Genomic DNA, 20,077 nt, shown 5'->3' with positions numbered 1-20,077 from the left:
TTGTAATCAATGGGGAAACTTTCAACTTCAACTGGGTTGGTAGACTGGCAGTATCGGATCCGAAAGGAAAATCGTGCGGGGTGTATAATGGGCAAAGTTGAAGGTTATCCCCATTGAAGTAAAAATTAACTTATTTGCACAGAAGATGAATTGGGTGAAAAGCAAAATGGCAGATGGAACTGGGCAATTCATCCCATATTACTACTTAATAATGGGAAGACTGAAAGATTTTCACCTACCATCTCCACCAAATGACCTGGCAGAGGGTAGAAACTCAATGTGTCGAATTATGAACATGATGTATTGCCACCACTGGGTCACAGATGATACAGAACTAAAAGTTCAGGGTACGTTGGAGACATTCTTGGTACATTCCAAGGGACTTCTGTTTATATAAAACCCAGAAATCAATGCTTGTGAAAAAGATAATGGCAAACTACATATGCACAAATGATGTTTCATTTCAATACTGCCACTTTGTGACTTTACTCTGCTTCTCATTTCTTATTACTAATTATATGTTATTTTATTATGCTTTGATATTTGCTTGTATTTTTATTTGCCTAATGTTTGCTATTTGTAGGGCAGGAGGAGGCTTGTGGGGAGCATAAACACCAGCATGCACCAGTTGAGCTAAATGGCCAGTTTCTGTGCTGTAATTTCTATGTGATTCTATGTAAATACAATGGTAAACATGTAATATATGCAGGTAGTGCAGTATTACCCACTAAAAGTAAATCTTATTTCAGGTGTTAAGCAACCACTTACTGCACAGGAAGAAACTAAGTGCGACCACAGGAAGTGTACATAGTAGAGAAGAACTTTAATATATTACTAATAGATCTCCTGTAGCATTGTTTACAGTGAGTCAGATAATATCTCATTTTATAACATTACAGGTGTCTGCACCATGTAAGGGTTATCATCAGCACTACCTTTTCAGTGATCACATACAGTGGACAAAATGGCAACAAATGAGTGACATTTAAAATCCCTCACCGTTGTTGCCAAGAAGATACTGAAATAAATTGCAAAATTCACATAAGCTTTCCTATGACCCTGCAAAAAGATGTCTGAGGACAAGACCTTTGTGACCTTGTAAGATGCAGGGGATGACCTACCAGTAGAAAAGTTACAAAAATAAAGTCCTTTTCGAAAAGAAAACCTCTCCAAGTATATTTGCTCTGACTTGATAGGGATGGTGTTGCCATACTGTGCAATTTTTAAATGACAGTTTATGGAACAGTGAGGAATAGCCTTGTTAAAACAATCGACTGTAAATTCACCAGTGTAGATTTTGACTTTTATGCGGCCGAATGGCGGAATGCACTGGTTGGTTGCCCATTCCTGCGGCGGCGAGACCACCATGATTTTGAGGCTGCGGCCACATTTAAATTCGGCAGACGATCTGCAGGGCGCCAAGCAGCGGCCCACATTACTGCTCCTCCGGGACTCACAAAAATAATTCGAGGCTTACCTTTGGTGAGCCTTTTTTCTTCCATCATTCACAGAGCTGATTGGAGTCTGCATTGCACAGGCTTGAACCAGTTCTGACTTAAAATGTAAAGTGGAGACCTATTCACATCATAGGATCCCTATTTCCATGTTAAAAGGGCCTATCGCTTGCAATAGGCGGGCACTTTAAACATCCAGTGGTAGACCTCTTTTAAAATGGTGCAGTCCAGATCACTGGTGTTAATGGGGGGATAAGGCTACCAACCCCAGTTTCAGGCCTTTACTGTCCCATTAATGGGAGCGAGGGCAGTCAAAATCTACCCACAGTGTTACTCAATTCTGAAGCCTCCATTGCATAAGATTCGATATCCTTTGCAGTAGAAACTTTAAAATACATTTATCTGAGCTATAATAAAAATGACTAATACATGGTGCCAGGCACAACTCAGCCAACATTGCAGTCGCAACTGCTTGACCTTCTCTCTATACAAACAACATTGTTTTCATGAGTTAAACCTCACTCATTCAGACTGACTAGAAATGCTAATCACATAATCCCCTAAAGCACTTTTTAACAGCCACAAAAATTAATTTGTGCATACTAATTACATATTAGCTCACATTGCCTGATTCTAAAATAGGTACGTATACTAGTTGGTAGACATATTTTGCTCCTTCTGGATACTGGCAGTAACACGAGGCTGTTTGTAACTCACTGTATAACCTGCAAACCAGAGAAGCCATGTTAAAAAAGCACAAGGTCGGAAAGAGTTAACCTACAGCTGCATATAGCTGAAATATGGTATTGGAGGTCAGGATAGTGCTTTCCAAAGAAAAAAATCAGTTTGCGTGCAGGAATGCAAAAGCTTGGATTACTCATGTACGTTTAACTGTTAGTTGATTTATGACCTGTTCCATTACTGTACTCGCTACTCCATGGTCTCACATCCAGTCATCCAGCACCCATTTGCTGAATGCAGCTTGAGGCAGCAGGAACAGCAGCAGCAATAGAGTAAGATCATTACTCATTGACATGATATACATTATAAAGCCTTATGGGATTCTGTGGCTACCTGATTTATATTATTAGACCAGGTGGGACTTTGAGCTGAGGAAGGGTCAGTAAGAATGAGGTCAGGTGGATTTTTTACTTTTACGTAAGCTTGTGGGTGATGTAATCAATATTTTGTTACCTTAAAATGCATGGTTTGATGTTTATTCAGTAATATTGATGGCAAGTAGCTGATAGTCAGTTTGATATTATCCCCTTTTCCGTACAACATTAAAAAATATTCACTCTAAAATTGTAGTGTTACAGTTTTAGAGCTTCACCAGATTACGCCCGTAAGAGAGCTCTTACCCCCTACAAACCAGCACTTGACCCGGTATGCACAATGGCCCCAAAATTCCATGTGGTCATTTACCCCAGTGTTGTGCTGCTGAGCTAAGAGTTCCCACCGATACTGTTCAGCACTGACCTCATTGTAAAATTCAGGGTCAGCTCATTAGACTATCTATTGATGTTTCAGTAGCGTAACTCCCATGTTACATGGCAATAATATCAGTGGGGGAGATAGGTGGAAGAGGGGTTTGTAAATTAGAGTGCAGCTGTTAACCATGCCAAGAATGGAGATCAGTGTTAGGGCAGGGCTACTGAAGGTGAATACATCATGGCAAATTCTAGCAACTCTAGCATTCATATGAAGGATGCTTTGCATATGGTCACACACAATCTGGACATTCAATGAGTGGTAGCCTTTCTATTCAGCAAATTGAGGGGATTTAATTGTAGGAGCTCACATTGTTTTGAGCGTGCCATCTATTGCACTCAGTACTTTGGAGAACCAACAGTGTGATAAAACCAAACCCAGTAACATGATGAAACTAAATGGTTCTATCCAGCCACTGCTTTGCTGTCATACCAAACTGGATGAATTATCCAGCTCTCCTAAAAATTGTGTTGGTTACTTGACCAATGCATGCTTGCACAGCAGCCTGGGTGATATTACACACACAGATCCCCATGGTTGCTTGAAATGAGGTTCTGGAATAAAAATGAGTGTGGTTTTCACTTTCGCTGGAAGTGGATGAAGCCCCCACTGTTTTACTGGCTTTGGAGGAGGTTCAGGTGCCACCATTGAGGTGCCAGCCCCCTCCATGATTAGTGGTTTGAGTGCTGGTGGGATATTCCATAGTTTCCTACCGTCCGAGGCGGCGAGTCCCAGTGGTGTTGTGCAGCATGGCAAACCCAGGGCCCCACCTTCCGAGGCTGTGGGTCCCAGTGGTGGGGTGCGAGTCACACCCGTGGGGAGGAGGGGAAGGAGAGCTCAACCGGGCTCTCCCAAGGTGCAGGATCTAAATGATATGTTTCAGATGATGGCAATGAGTGGGGAGAGCATTGACCTTATGCGATCACTCCTGGACACCATCAGTGGGGTGGGTGATGAGGTAGCGGGACTGTCGGGAGAAGTAAGAGCAATCTCACGAGAAATGGGAACGATGTCTGGGACCATGAGTGAGGGAATATCTCAGTCAGCTGAAACCATGTCAGTGACCATGAGGGAAGGAATGTTGCAGGTAGTTGCGTCATTGTCAGGGCACTTGAGGGGCGGCATGTTGGAGTTAGCTGCTGCAATAAGGGAACATGCCCAGATCCCGCGCCATTGACAGAATCAACTCTCACTCCCACTCTAATTCCCACACCAGCCTCTGAAGAGCCCTAAGCCGGGCCCTCCACATTACCACTTGGGCCCTCCACATTACCATTTGGGCCCTCCACATTACCACCTGGGTCCTCCACATTACCCCCTGGGCCCTCCACATTACCACCTGGGCCCTCCACATTACCACCTGGGCCCTCCATATTACCACCTGGGCCCTCCACATTACCACCTGGGCCCCCCACATTACCCCCTGGGCCCTCCACATTACCCCCTGGGCCCTGCACATTACCCCCTGGGCCCTCCACATTACCCCCTGGGCCCCCCACATTACCCCCTGGGCCCTCCACATTACCCCCTGGGCCCTGCATATTACCCCCTGGGCCCTCCACATTACCACCTGGGCCCCCCACATTACCCCCTGGGCTCTCCACATTACCCCCTGGGCCCTCCACATTACCCCCTGGGCCCTCCACATTATCCCCTGGGCTCTCCACATTACCCCCTGGGCCCTCCACATTACCCCCTGGGCCCCCCACATTACCCCCTGGGCCCTCCACATTACCCCCTGGGCCCTCCACATTACCACCTGGGCCCTCCACATTACTCCCTGGGCCCTCCACATTACCACCTGGGCCCTCCACATTACCCCCTGGGCCCCCCACATTAACCCCTGGCCCTCCACATTACCCCCTGGGCCCTCCACATTGCCGTATGCCGCCGTCCACCCCCACCCCCTCCCCCGCCTCAACAGGTGCGCACTACCCGAGATCTTAGAAAGAATAAGCTTGGTACCAAGCCCAGAAACACTGCGCCACCGCCTGCATGGCAGGGGTAGTGGAGTCACCAAGAACAAGCACGGCAGGCGGTCTTAGAATAAGGTGGAGGAGAGATGGGTGTAGCCTTTCTTTGCTGCTGCTGTTGTTGTTATTATTATTGTTACTGTTGTAACTGTTGTTCTCAAATTAAAAGTTTTTTGTGAGTTATGTAAATTTACAAGTTTAAAAGTTAGTAAGTGATCTTAAAGTTTTTAAGTTATCTTAGAGTTTTTAATGATCTTAAAGTTTGGAAGTGATCGTAACTGAAAACTTTAAAGTTTGAGACAAGAATAATTTTAATAAAGTTAAGTACAAAGAACTGTTTGTTAAATTTTTGAATAAAATATTTTTTACATTAAAACGGAATCATTTACATTATTTGTTCCATTATTAACACAACTTTTGAAGTAAACAGGAATCATTTCCATCATTTGTTCCATTAACACAACACAACATTACGGAACAGGTCCAAACAGTCAACATGGTCCATGTGGAATAGTTGTCATTGAGCCTTCAGGCAGCTGCTGGCACAGGGCTCAAGCAATCGTTAAAGGGGCACGACGGCCCGCCCTCCTCCGCTGTCGTGCTCCGTGTTCAGGTACTTGCACGGCTTCTTCCTCCTCCTGCTCGTCATCTGCATCTTCCTCATCATTATCATCAGCCACTCTCACCACAGGTGGGTCTTCTCTTAACAGCTGCTGTTGCCTCATGATGGCTAAGTTATGCAGCATGTAGGACATAACAGTGAACTGACCGACAATCTCAGGGGAGTATAGCAAGTAGCCTCCGGAATGGTCCAGGCATCAGAAATGCCGTTTCAAGATGCCAATGGTCCTCTCCATGATGCTGTGCGTCGCAATGCGCGCCATGTTGTATTCCCGGTCAGCTTCCATCCGGGTTATGCGTAGGGGCGTCATGAGCCAGGTGGCGAGGCTGTACCCTCTGTCTCCTAGAAGCCAGCTCTGCCCTTCTGACTGCTGCTGAAACTTGGCAGATATAACGCTCTCGCAAAAAACCCGCGACTTAAAGAATAGATGGTGGGTGGAGAAAGCAAGAAGATTCAGCAGCTGGCCGACAGCCATGACGTGTGAGGATTCTTCACTGCAGTCAAGTCCACCTATGGCCCAACCAGCCAGGGCCCCACCCCACTGCTGGCCAAGAACAGGGAGACACTCATCAAGGACACCAAGGCAGTCAGGACCCGCTGGAAGGAGCACTTCGAAGATCTCCTTAATCAAGACTCTGCCTTTGACACAAGTGTCCGTGACACCATCCCGCAGCATTCTACCCGCCACCATCTCAGCAAAACCCCAGCCCTGCACGAGGTACAAAAGCCCATCCGTCAGCTCAAGAACAACAAGGCATCAGGAGCAGATGGAATCCCCGCTGAGGCACTAAAGTATGGCGGAGAGGCACTATTGGCCTGAATGCATGACATCATCTCTCTCATCTGGAAGGAGGAGTGCGTGCCTGGAGATCTCAGAAATGCAGTAATCGTGACCATCTTTAAAAAAGTGGACAAATCCGGCTGCGGCAACTACAGAGGAATCTCCCTGTTGTCGGCCACTGGGAAAGTCATCGCTAGAATCCTCCTCAACCGTCTTCTCCCTGTGGCTGAGGAGCTCCTCCCGGAGTCACAGTGTGGATTCCGTCCACTATGGGGTACAACAGACAAGATCTTCACGGCGCGACAACTGCAAGAGGAATGCAGGGAACAGCACCAACCCTTGTACAAGGCCTTCTTTGACCTCACAAAGGCCTTTGACACTTAACCGCGAGGGACTATGGAGCATCCTCCCTCCGTTTCGGCTGCCCGCAAAAGTTTGTCGCCATCCTCTGCCTGCTCCACAACAACATGCAAGCCGTGATCCTGACCAACGGATCCACCACAGACCCAATCCACGTCTGGACCAGAGTCAAGCAGGGCTGCGTCATCGCGCCAACCCTCTACTCGATCTTCCTCGCTGCAATGTTCCATCTCACGCTCAACAAGCTGCCCGCTGGAGTGGAACTAAACTATAGAACCAGTGGGAACCTGTTCAACCTTCATGGCCTCCAGGCAAGATCCAAGATCGTCCCATCCTCTGTCGTCGAACGACAGTACGTGGCCGACGCATGCATCTGCGCAACATTCAGAGGCTGAACTCCAAGCCATCGTCAACATCTTCACCGAAGCGTACGAAAGCATGGGCCTTACACTAAACATCCGTAAGACAAAGATCCTCCACCAACCTGACCCCTCCACACAACACTGCCCCCCGGTCATCAAAATCCATGGCGCGGCCTTGGATAATGTGCATCACTTTCCATACCTCAGGGAGCTGAATATCAGCAAGGCAGACATCGACGACGAGGTCCAACACCACCTCTAGTGCGCCAGCGCAGCCTTCGGTCGCCTGAGGAAGAGAATGTTCAAAGATCAGGCCCTCAAATCTGGCACCAAGGTTATGGTCTACAGGGCTGTAGTGATACGCGCCCTCCTGTATGGCTCAGAGACGTGGACCATATACCGTAGACACCTAAAATCGCTGGAGAAATACCATGAACAATGTCTCCACAATATCCTGCAAATCCCCTGGGAGGATAGATGCACCAACGTCAGTATTCTCGATCAGGCCAACATCCCCAGCATCGAAGCACTGACCACACTCGATCAGCTCCGTTGGGTGGGCCACATTGTCCGCATGCCCAACACAAGATTCCCAAAGCAAGTGCTCTACTCGGAACTCCTACACGGCAGGCGATCCCGAGGTGGACAGAGGAAACGTTTCAAGGACACCCTCAAAGCCTCCTTGATAAAGTGCAACATCCCCACTGACTCCTGGGAATCCCTGTCCAAAGACCACCCTAAGTGGAGGAAGAGCATCCGGGAGGGCGCTGAGCACCTCGAGTCTTGTTGCCGAGAGTATGCAGAAAGCAAGCGCAGCCAGCAGAAGAAGTGTGCGGCAAACCAGACACCCCACCCATCCTTTCCTTCAACGACTGTCTGTCCCACCTGTGACAGAGACTGTAATTCCCGTATTGGACTGTGCAGTCACCTGAGAACTCAATTTTAGTGTGGAAGCAAGTCTTCCTCAAATTCGAGGGACTGCCTATGATGATGATAACACTCTCGCATAGGATGAATGCATCATGGGTGCTCCCAGGGTATCTTGCATCGACTGGCCTGATGCAATGCAGGTCGTCGCACACAAGCTGTACATTAACAGAGTGGAAGCCTTTTCTGTTCCTGTACATCTCGGATTCCTCCAATGGTGCTCGCAAGGTGATGTGGGTACAATCAATGCAGTCCTGTACCTTTGGGCAGCCAACAATCCTGGAGCAGCCCACAGCCCCACCACGCATTGCCTGGGTAGTCATGGGGAACTTTATGTAGTCATTCCTCCGGGCATAAAGTGCTGCTGTTACCTGCTGAATGCAGACATGTGTTGCATGTTGAGAGATGGTGCATACATCCCCAGTTGTAGCTTGAAACGATCCGGAGGCATAGAATGAAAGTGCAGCTGTAACCTTCACTTCAACTGAAAAAGCAGTCCTCCTGACACTTCTAGGTTGCAGGTCTGCTTTCACCAACTCACAGATCTCAGTTACAACTTTTTTGCAGAAATGCAGCCTTCTGATACAGTCTGCATCACTCAGGTGCAGGTTCCAATGCCTGTCTCGATATACCCGAGGTGGGTAAGGCCTCCTGCCCAGCACCCTACAGGCTTTGAGGTTCCTCATGCAACGACGTCGAATGATTTGTCTCCTCCATAGCACCATGATGCAGAAGACTCACACATGGAATGTCATTGTCAGTATTGCCCCCATGGTTAAATTTTACCTTTGCAAGAAGCTCAAAATGGCAGGAAGGCAGTCAGTATAGGTTCTTTGTTGTCTCTCCCCAAGTTCTGTATGGACCATACCCAGGTCTCAGCAGTCTTGTGACTTCTCCCCCCCCCCCCACCCCCGGGCTCATTGCAGTCTTGTGACTTCTTCTCCCCGCCCCGCCCCCCCCCCCCCTCCCCAGACTTATTGCAGTCTTGTGATTTCTCCCCCCGGGCTCCTTGCAGTTTTGTGACTTCTCCTCCCTCATTTGCTGCCTGGTGCAGTTTTCCGATCACCACCTCCCCCGCACCCTGCCCCGGGCTTGTATTGCAGCCGAGTGTGTGCAGGCGTGGGGCCGATTCTGCCGGCTGAAGCTGCAACCCTCCAGCCCTGTTTGAAGACGTTCAATGGTGGCATGTGAGGAAAAATACAATGAAAACTTCAGAATTCCATGAAACTTCCATGTACTCCGTTGAAATGTCATCTTTATTTTGGATGTTTAAAGTGTTCTTGACTCCCTCCAAAAACTTCGATGAAAAACAATGGCGTCTTTCAGCACCGACTTCTCAATGTGCACTGTTTTCTGTTAACTCACCAGAAGGTTTTTCAGGAGTGGCCAGATACGACAACCTATTAGAAATTTTTTTTGGCCAAACTGTGATAAATGATCATAACTGGCACAGACATGAGGCCCCCATGACGTCAAAAAAACCTAATGTAAAAAAATAGTAACTAACTCAGTTACGCTGGCACAGATTCCTGGGGGAAATTTTGATTTAAATACTTATGCTCAAAAAAACGGCGTGCGCCTAAACAACGGCGCAAAAGACCTAGGAAAATTGAACCCAAAGAGTTGACATAAAGAAACCATAACTAAAGTCACATAAATTGAAATTGCATTCAGTCTCATTGTTTTTATGGATTACTTGGCACAGACAAGTCACATTGAACATGAATATCAAAGGCCAAAGGTTGAAGGTACAGTATGTCTACTGGAAAACTTCAAAAAGTCAAAATGCTGGACCCGAGGCTATCTCATTGCACAGAACCTAAATGTAATAAAGCATGGGCAAAATTTTTTGAGAACCTGTGCGTTCAATGGGGCCTCATATACAGAGGTCAGCATATTGGAAAATTGTAAATGCTCTACTCGTGACCTTCCATCCATTGATTTCAATAGATTCAAAATCGCATCCAGGCACTCACAATTTTCCAATAAGCTGCCCATTGCATGTCAGATCCCACCAGTGGCATAAGGGCTCAGAAAATGTTGTCTTATATTTATTTAACAAAAAAACAAATAATATTGATATTTCTACATAGTAAAAAAAAGAGATCAGCAATTAACTTTATGGGCCCGAAATTGGTCGACATACTGTCCACTATTGCCCACGTACCACCTGCTTACCGCCCAAAAATGTGATTTTGGTGAAAAAACACCTACATACCACTCGGCGGAATATTCATCATTGACATACCGCCGAGTGGTATGCACACCATCCGCCGTGCAGGACCGCCCACATACCGCCCAATGAGTCCGATTTTCATCACATACCGCCGACATACCACCGGAGCTGCATACCGTCCTGGAAAAGGTGGTTTTACGCGATGTTAAGTGGGCGGGATTGGGCAGAGTGCACGGATCCGCCATTTTGAAATTGGGACCAGTCAGCTAAAGCAGCACCTGGTATTTCTGAGGTGAACAGTGACTTTACAGTGCGATTTAGAGTGGAAAAGGTATCTTTATTGGTACTGAGTAACTTATTAAGATCAAAGGCATTTTAGTTACATTTTTTTCATTGAAAAATATTGTGGAGATTTAAAAGCGGCCTGTACTATCTCAGCCTATATTGCTGACTACCTGTCTAATGGAGGAACCAGATGTGAGAAGGTTTATTGAGCAGAGTTATCAAGGTAATGGAGGAGGTCGCAGACTGATGAGGAGGAGGAGGTCTTACCCGCAAAGGATTTTCAGGGAGAAGCGTTCATACTTGGACCTGATCGATTGACAGTGCGTTCGAAGGCTGCGCTTCCAAAAAGAGGTGATCATTGAGATTTGCCAGCTCATTAAGGCAGACTTGCAGCCCAGTACCACCAACATTACTGCACTGTCTGTCGAGATGAAGGTGACTGCGGCACTTTCCTTTTATGCATGTGGCTCTTTTCAGACATCAGCTGGGGACACATGCTCTATTTCCCAGTACGCTACTCATCGCTGCATTCGACAGGTAACTGAAGCACTGTATGCACGCCGGATGGAATTTATAAACTTCCCAATGACCAGTGAGGCACAGAGTGACAGAGCTTTGGGATTTGCATGCATTGCCGGCTTTCCCAAGGTGCAGGGTACTGTTGACTGTACCCATATTTCCCTGCGAGCACCATTACAGGAGGCGGAGGTGTGCCAAAACCATAAGAGATTTCACTCACTCAACATGCAGCTCGTATACGACCATATATAACGCATAATGGCAGTGAATGCCAACTTTCAATGAGCATCCATGATGCGCACATCTTGCTTGAGAGCACTGTGTCTGACCTGTTGAAGTCTGAGCCACAAGGTAAATGCTGGATGCTGGGGGACAAAGGGTACGGCCTCGCCACCTGACTCTTGACCCCCTGCGGAACCCTCAGACAGAAGCCGAGCAATGCTATAATAAGAGCCATATAGCCACACATAATATTATCAAAAACACAATTGGAATGCTGAGGCAGCGCTTTCGATGCTTGGACTACTCAGGAGGCAGGCTGCAATACTACCCTGAGCAGGTTGCTCAGTTCACCTGTGTGGTGTGCTGCATGCAGGGACAGGAATTGCCACAGGTGACTGCGGGACCACCTGAGGAGAGAGTGCAGGAGATTGAGGAGGAAGAAGAGGAAAATGAGGGGGAGGAGGTAGAGGAGGAGCTTCCAGATTAACCCATGGCTCCCGCCTGCCCACCCCAACACCATAGTGGAGGGCACATGGAGTGTATGCCACTGCAAAATTGTTATGGCAGCAGCTCATAAATGAACGCCTTGCTTGAATGTGGAGAGCTGCGTTTTGGGACCCTGATGAATGTTACCCCAAAAGTTTGACACTGTACAAGAGTGCTTAAATTCAATTCAACTGTTTATGTAAAAATGTAAAAATATACAACAATTTAAAAACTTTGTAAAACTTATAACTATAAAACAACTGTAACAACCTTAATAACAACTTTAACAAAACTTTAACAACTTTAATAAACTTTTGACAATCAAACTTCAATTATTCAATGAACAAGTACAGGTTGAGCATCCAAAATCTGGAGTACCGGAATCCGGAATGATCCGGAATCCGGACTCCAGACCGATTGGTGGCAGGATCGCCCGGAATCTGTAAAATGTTCCGGAATCCGGACTCGTCGACCCTGCCGACCTCAAGGGGTCCCGCCGCTGCCCGATCTCGGGCCTCGCCTCACCGTCCCTCGCCTCACCGCCGCCCGACCTTGAGCCTCGCCTCACCGTCCCTCGCCTCACCGCCGCCCGACCTCGGGCCTCGCCTCACCGTCCCTCGCCTCACCGCCGCCCGTCCTCGGGCCTCGCCTCACCGTCCCTCGCCTCACCGCCGCCCGACCTCGGGCCTCGCCTCACCGTCCCTCGCCTCACCGCCGCCCGACCTCGGGCCTCGCCTCACCGTCCCTTGCCTCGCCGCTGCCTGAACTCGGGCCTCGCCGCCACTGCCCTTACCTCGAGGCCTCCTCACCGGCCCACCCGAACATTTCCTCCGCAATGGGGCCACCCAACCAGCTCTTTGGTGGGCCCCACCTGACCACCTCCTCGACGGCGGGGCCCGCCCGAACTCTTCCCCGGTGGCGGGGCCCCGCCTGAGCACTTCTCTGGTGGCGGGACCCACACGAACTCTCCCCCGGCGGCAGGCCCTGCCCGAACACCTCCTCGACAGCGGGGCCCACCCGAACACCTCCTCGGCGGTGGGGCCCGCCCGAACACTTCTCTGGCGGCAGGGCTCCGGCCGCTGACCTCATTGCCCAGCGAACACCCCCCTACTGACGTTCCGAAATCCGGAAATACCCAATCCTAGGCTCGGGTTTTTCCGGATTCGTGATGTCAGAAAGACGTTCTAAAATCCGGCAAAACGCAAAATCCGGAATGGCCTCGGTCCCAAGGGTTCCGGATTCGGGGCGCTGCACCTGTACAACAGAAGATCCTTTACTGTCCTCGCGCACGATCTCAACCACGTGCTACACCACCCTTGGGACTATTGCCCCCTTTCTTACTCCCGCCCTTCCTCTTCCCACTGCCCTGAGCCCGGACCTCCTCGTGATGGTACCAAGCCACCGTTCAGCATCACACCCTGAGTGTTGTTGCTGTCGTTGGGGGTCAGATATTACAGGCGCAATAAATGGGGCCTCAGGAGAAACTCGTGATGTGGAAGGCACGGCTTCAGGGCTGGAAGATGCTGTCAGCTCCCCACCCTCTGGTGCTGTCGACCTGACTACTAGGGCACGGGGATTCTGCGCCATGTCCTGATCCCGTTGATTGCCGCATGGCTTTGACAGCATCACCGCTTCGCTCCATCGCGGTAATCATACGCGACATATCCTCCAACTGCCGCTCTGATAGAGCCATGATGTTTGCAGCTGTCATAGCCATGGCCTTGAGCAGCTCTTGACCTAGAAACATAGAAACATAGAAAATAGGTGCAGGAGTAGGCCATTCGGCCCTTCGGGCCTGCACCACCATTCAATAAGATCATGGCTGATCATTTACCTCAGTACCCCTTTCCTGCTTTCTCTCCATACCCCTTGATCCCTTTAGCCGCAAGGGCCATATCTAACTCCCTCTTGAATATATCCAATGAACTGGCATCAACCACTCTCTGCAGTAGGGAATTCCACAGATTAACAACTCTCTGAGTGAAGAAGTTTCTCCTCATCTCAGTCCTGAATGGCTTACCCCTTATCCTTAGACTATGTCCCCTGGTTCTGGACTTCCCCAACATCAGGAACATTCTTCCTGCATCTAACCTGTCCAGTTCTGTCAGAATTTTATATGTTTCTATGAGATCCCCTCTCATCCTTCTAAACTCCAGTGAATACAGGCCCAGTCAATCCAGTCTCTCCTCATATGTCAGTCCTGCCATTCCGGGAATCAGTCTGGTGAACCTTCGCTGCACTCCCTCAATACCAAGAACGTCCTTCCTCAGATTAGGAAACCAAAACTGAACACAATATTCCAGGTGAGGCCTCACTAAGGCCCTGTACAACTGCAGTAAGACCTCCCTGTTCCTAAACTCAAATCCCCTAGCTATGAAGGCCAACATACCATTTACCTTCTTCACCATCTGCTGTACCTACTTGCCAACTTTCAATGACTGATGTACCATGACACCCAGGTCTCGTTACACCTCCCCTTTTCCTAATCTGTCACCATTCAGATAATATTTTGCCTTTGTGTTTTTGCCACCAAAGTGGATAACCTCACATTTATCCACATTATACTGCATCTGCCACACGTTTGCCCACTCACCTAACCTGTTCAATCACCCTGCAGCCTTTTAGCATCCTCCTCACAGCTCACACTGCCTCCTAGCTTAGTGTCATCTGCAAACTTGGAGATATTACACTCAATTCCCTCATTCAAATCATTAATGTATATTGTAAATAGCTGGGGTCCCAACACTGAGCCCTGCGGCACTCCACTAGTCACTGCCTGCCATTCTGAAAAGGACCCGTTTATCCCAACTCTCTGCTTCCTGTCTGCCAACCAATTCTCTGTCCACATCAGTACATTACCCCCAATACCATGTGTTTTAATTTGGCACACTAATCTCTTGTGTGGGACCTTGTCAAAAGCCTTTTGAAAGTCTAAATACACCATATCCACTGGTTTTCCGTTGTCCAATCTGCTAGTTACATCCTCAAAAAATTCTAGAAGATTTGTCAAGCAGGATTTCCCTTTCATAAATCCATGCTGACTTGGACCGATCCCGTCACTGCTTTCCAAATGTGCTGCTATTTCATCCTTAATAATTGATTCCAATATTTTCCTGACTACTGATGTCAGGCTAACCGGTCTATAATTCCACGTTTTCTCTCTCCCTCCTTTCTTAAAAAGTGGTGTTACATTAGCTACCCTCCAGTCCATAGGAACCGATCCAGTGTCGATAGACTGTTGGAAAATGATCACCAATGTCGAAGCTGGCCTGTGACAGACGCAGCATGTCCTGGTACACGCCTATCTGTCGTGCAGCAACCGACCTTGTCTGCACCAAACCTCCGTCGCTGCGGCAAAGGTGCTGCAACACTGGGGGTGCCTTGCTGCGCACCACTTGGTCCCGCAGAATCAGAGGAGCCATGGGGGAATCCCCTGAATACAGACTCGGTGGTGGAGGATGTTCCAGCTGGCTCACATGGAGCTGGTGTATCCTCCTCCGTCTCCACCCGCACCCCACCTCCACCTCCACTGGCTGCCGGATCAGCGGCTCTTCCTCTTTATCTTCCTCCTCTCTGCCAGTGGTGAACTCAGGAGAGGGCTGGGTGATGCCAGAGGTGGAGGCAGTGGGTTTGTCGTCTGTGTCAGTGTGATCTGAATCGTCCAAGTCTGGATGTACAAAACAACATTTAAAAATGCTTGGCACCAGGGGAGGGGTCAGGGTTACATGAGTACCTAGTACAATGACTTATCGCAGTCTCACTTAAATGTCCACCACTGCTGCAATTCTGCATTACATATCGCAGATAGACAATACATATATGCATTGGGTTACATGCCCCCAACATTGCAGTACATCACATGAGGCCAACATTACAGTGCTATAAACTTACATTACATTCCATCAGGCCAACATTACAGTTACATTACATGACATGAGAGAACTGCAAAGCAGACTGGATTGTATTCAACTTACCATCCTGTGTGAGTGGGTCAGCTCCAATGCCTGTGGTGGCACGGTTGCTATCCCCAACCAGGCCAGGGCACGGATCTCGATTTCAGTCAGAGGCTCTTGGGTTGTGGGTCTTCCCCCCATACGCTGCTGATCAGCTGCTATTGCAGATGTCTTCTTCTGCAGAAAGTAAAGTAAATGAAAGTAAAAATGTTCAATCCATTTAACATCGCAGACACACAGGGTCACGCACACACACGCACAAAAAACCACTGCTTTGATCCTCTTGTCATTGCCTGAAAGCACGAATACATCGGCGTAACCTTAAGATAAATAACATCATCCGTGTGACATTGAACCTACATTTACATGATACATGGCACATGCGGGGTGCATAAATAAAATCATTACTTAGTCTTGCTACCCTCACCAGGTCGTTCCACCTCTAATGGCAGCTTTCCCCGGTGCATACCATGGTACTTGTGGAGGACACAGCCTCCCCGATCTCTTCCCATATCTTGTTGTACTCCTTTGGGGGGGGGCTTTCCACGAACACCCTTCATTAGTTTGGTGTACCTCTCTTTAATATTCTCGAGAAGGGCAGGTAACTCCATCCTTTTTGATGTTCCTGCTCTTCGATTTTTTTTTTAACATTTCCATTATATTTACATTGTTATGATGTTTGCTTTGTAAAAAATGCCTTCTTATTGTTCAAACTGTAGAATTATTAGTTGTTATGAATATTTTTAAACTCTGCAATGTGTTTTTAAAGTAACAGTCAACTAGCTTGCTGTTCCTTCTCACTCTCTCTCCCTCTTCTTCAACTCACTGTGCATGTTCAGGTGACCCCTGACACCCGAAATCACGGGTAAAACACTTCTGTGAAAAAAACGGGGAAAAAAAATTGCGAATGCGCAGTTCAGTGCCGCACCGTCCATCGAAAAAAAAGTCGCTCTGGATCGACTACAAGGTTACATATCGCCCGCTGCAGGCCGCTGGCATACCACCGACATAATGTGAGAAAAAAATCGACCAATTTTGTCCTCTTCGGTCTCGGCGGTATGCTGGTGATTTGAAACTACGCATTGCCGGCATACCGCCGAGAAATGGCCGGACCTTATGCATTGACCAATTTCGGGCCCTATCAGTTATTAATCTAGTAGAAAATTTCCTGGCACTGTTCGAAGGAAAACTTGAGGATGAGAATTGTTGCAAGTTATCTCCACAGGGTCAGTCTCTGAAAAGCCAAAATGGTACTAGAACTAGGGGCATATTCTCAGAATAAGGGGTCACCCATTTAAAATGGAAATGAGGAGAAATTTCTTCTCTCAGAGGCTAATGAGTCTGGAATTCTCTACCCCAGAGGGCTGTGGGGGCTGGGTCATTGAATATATTTAAGGTGGAGATAGACGGATTTTTGAGGGATAAGGGCGTCAAGGGTTATGGGGAACGGGCAGTGAAGTCGAGTTGAGACCAAGATTAGGTCAGCCATGATCTTTTTGAATGGTGTGGCAGGTTCGAGGGGCCAGATTGTCTACTGCTGCTCCTATTTCTTATGTTCTTATGTACTCATTGATGTCTAATAGACCCATTGATGAATTCTAAAGTGTTTAGATTGGCAATATCTCTAAGCTTAGCAAATTAGGTTATTTGGTTATGACATAGTGTATTCAACAGATTGATAAGAAACTCAATGTGGTGGCTGATGTGCAAAGGTCACCACACATTAAAAAAATTCACGCCCAGGTATCTCCCATGCCCTCAACTGGAGTTCAGGACTGGAACATGGGGTCCTTCATTGAAACATCTGTGAACTCTCATGGAAGCAAGTCACCCTCGTTCGAGGGACCGCCTATGATGATGATGAAGAAATTCAAGCTGTTCCAGTAACTGAGCTCAGGTAATGGGCATAGCATTATACAGTGATGCAACGTCATGATGCAAGTGTTGGAAATCAGCTTCCATAGCATATTTTCTGCTGCAATTGTAATTGAAACACCCAGGGTTTTCTGCCTTCGTGCTAGTTTGGGGCTACGGGTAGAAGTAAATTGAAGGAGCAACTTCTGATTACTATGGCTGATTCCCTTCATAGTGATGTGAAAAATGACATCCTTTTGTGTAGTGACCCTGTACAGAATCTTGGAACTGAGGTGCCATCCTCCAGAGCCTTTCTTCCATTATGCCCCTTTGATGCACTTCAAGTTGTCTATTTGCTTGTATTCCTCAACTTCCTCATCTGACCTACACTCTCCAACAAAGCGTATGTCACCGTCTTCCGGTGGGGGAGGCAATTAGAAAGATAGAAAGAAAGACTTTCATTTATATCACGCCTTTCATGACCACCGGATGTCTCAAAGTGATTTACAGCCAATGAAGTACTTTTGCAGTGTAGTCACTGTTGTAATGTAGGAAATGCGACAGCCAATTTGCAAGCACCCACAAACAGCAATGTGATAATACCAGATAATATGTTTTTGTTATGTTGATTGAGGAGAAATATTGGCTAGGGCACAGGGATAACACCTCTACTCTTCTTTGAAATAGTGCCATGGGATCTTTTTCCTCCATCTGAAAGAACAGATGAGGGCTTCAGTTTAATGTCCCATCTGAAAGAAGGCACCTCCGATAGCGTAGCACTCCCTCAGTACTGCACTGGAGTGTCAACCTAAATTTTTGTGTTCAAGTCCCTGGAGTGGGAGAAAGCTTTTCAACTCTTTTCTCCTTGCAGATCAGGCATTTCAGGCCCCGATTTTAATTCCAGGTTGATTCCCCGCTCAGGCTTGAGTTGAAATTATTGTTGGGTCTCAATTATGTCATTGGGCCACAACATTCACATATAAAGAAGGACCCTGTTGGCTCCAGGCCCGTGTCCTTGCTAACTGCTCAGGTGAATGGGTTAATATTGTAGATGTTTGACCCTGGTGGCTTTTGGACAAGAGTCGGGCAACTTTAACTGCCTCCGTGCCAGGTTTCTGCTGAGCGAGTAGGGTTAACATCACCCCCATTCTCTGTAAGCCTGGCACTTGCATCTGATCTTTCCCTTGATGGTGTTCTTTACTTCACTGAATCTTTCTTCTGACTTGCTGCAGTGAAATTAATTTGAGACTCTCAGCCACCTTTTGACATACTGTGCACTGAGATACAGCCTGCCTCATTAGCATCACATGTGGCATCAATTCATCTTCTGAATTTTATTAAAAGTTACATTTTCTACAACTGTGAGTCAGTTTCAACCAATTATTAAAAATAAATTTTAGATTTGATGGATCACTGTATGGACTGCAATAAATTACTATGCAAAATGTAGGAAGGACATGCTAATTGTTTGGCAGTGAGTATTCCAACTACAGAACTTCCACTCTATGATTTTGCAAATATTTATCCCCACGCATGAATGGACAAAACATTATACATCTGCATTGTGTGACTTTGTTCATCCACCATGGAACATTCGGCCATCATCATTATTGTCAGTTGAGTGATTGTTGTTGTGCCAAAAATTAATTTTAATCGAAAGGAATATTTTACTCCAATCCCTGCTGATCAGGTGGATGGGTAATATTTGACTTTGTCTCCAGGAAGAACCATGGCAGAATTCCACTGCTCAGTATCTAGGGGATAAAGTAATTTTCCATATACAGGTCCTTGTGAAAAGATCTTGTTAATGCAGTCCAATTTACATGTAATCCCTGATCACTGATCTCTCTCTGGGAATTAATTTATATTAGCTTTTTAAATAATATTTGATGAGACCTATAGCATCAATAGTGGTGAATTTTATCGAGCTGCTCTCGCTCTGCCACTATAACTTACTTCACCGGAAGTGCAGGAGAAGCCCCATTTACACACGTAAACTGGGTAATCACCAAAGTATGGCGTTGGAGCGACAGCAGCTCCAAGGAAATGCCCCGCACTCTTAACAATTAATTTGCTACAATTAATGAACATTCATGTTTCAAATATTTGTTCATGAATATTCAACCATTTGTAAAATATTAATTGAATCCCTTGCAGCACACTGAGAAATTGCTAGATAATTTAACAATCCCTGGCAATGACAGTTTACACCATTGGAATTAAAAGCCATAATGGGCACATGTAAAATGTCTAAAACACCTACATTCATGCCACACACTACAAGGCCTGCCCGCTGAAAGCTATCCTGCTTGATTGATGTGATACCTTCACAGAGCACAGCACACACAGCTCCTAACATGGCAGGCAGCTCTCTTGGAAGCCTCCGGAATTTGCTTGGTTCTGTTTATTATGAACTATGCAGTTGTAGTACACAATTCGTCGACATCCACAGTGTGGCACTACAACATTATAAGCTTACAGACATTACACTTCTCCCTCCTTAATGAAGAAGTTATTATAACAAACATCATACATAACTTTCATGTTTATATATAACACAGGATATAAACTTACTTTTTTTTCCCATTTTTACAAATTTAACTTTACCATTT

This window comes from Pristiophorus japonicus, chromosome 5, assembly GCF_044704955.1.
Source record: "Pristiophorus japonicus isolate sPriJap1 chromosome 5, sPriJap1.hap1, whole genome shotgun sequence".
Lineage (NCBI taxonomy): Eukaryota > Metazoa > Chordata > Chondrichthyes > Pristiophoridae > Pristiophorus > Pristiophorus japonicus.
The sequence above is the reverse complement of the archived record's forward strand: the minus strand, read 5'-3'. Positions refer to the sequence as shown.